This window comes from Rutidosis leptorrhynchoides, chromosome 2, assembly GCF_046630445.1.
Source record: "Rutidosis leptorrhynchoides isolate AG116_Rl617_1_P2 chromosome 2, CSIRO_AGI_Rlap_v1, whole genome shotgun sequence".
In the NCBI taxonomy this organism is placed as follows: domain Eukaryota; kingdom Viridiplantae; phylum Streptophyta; class Magnoliopsida; order Asterales; family Asteraceae; genus Rutidosis; species Rutidosis leptorrhynchoides.
In genome coordinates, this window is record NC_092334.1 from 522,827,367 (window position 1) to 522,828,085 (window position 719).

The following is a 719-nucleotide window of genomic DNA, read 5'->3' on the forward strand; positions in this document are numbered from 1 at the left end:
GAGGTACATCTTTGTCGCACCCGGATGAATAGAATATTTAGACTTATGCGCTTCATCAAGAAGCACCTTTCAGAAATCACCCATCTTTGGCACCCATACTCTTTCTTGAAAAGAAAACAACCCGCGCTAACCCATAGTAATGGATTCCGATAGCCCCACGATTCATTCCGCATGCTTGTTGTGAACGTAAGCCTCTATTTGAACTTCACCAAGCTTTGCGAGAAAGTAGTTAGTAATTGATACCCGCAACGACCCTACACGTGTCGCCGAATGTTGACTTTTTCAACTCAACGCATCCGCAACCACGTTCGCTTTACCCGGGTGGTAAAGTATCTCACAATCATAGTCTTTCACCACATCCATCCATCTACGTTGACGATAATTCAAATCCCATTGATCAAAAAGGTGTTTCAAACTCTTGTGATCCGAATAAATCGTACACTTGACACCATACAAGTAATGGCGCCAAGTTTTCAAAGCATGGACCACCGCCGCTAATTCGAGATCATGGGTCGGGTATCTCCTTTCATGTTCCTTTAATTGGCGAGAGGCGTAAGCGATGACTTTACCTCATTGCATTAGAACACACCCGAGCCCATTCAAAAAAGCATCACAATAGACCGTCATATCATCTACACCTTCCGGCAATACTAAGACCGGAGCCTTACACAATTTCTCTTTCAACCATTGAAAAGCGATTTCTTGTTCGTTCTCCAAAT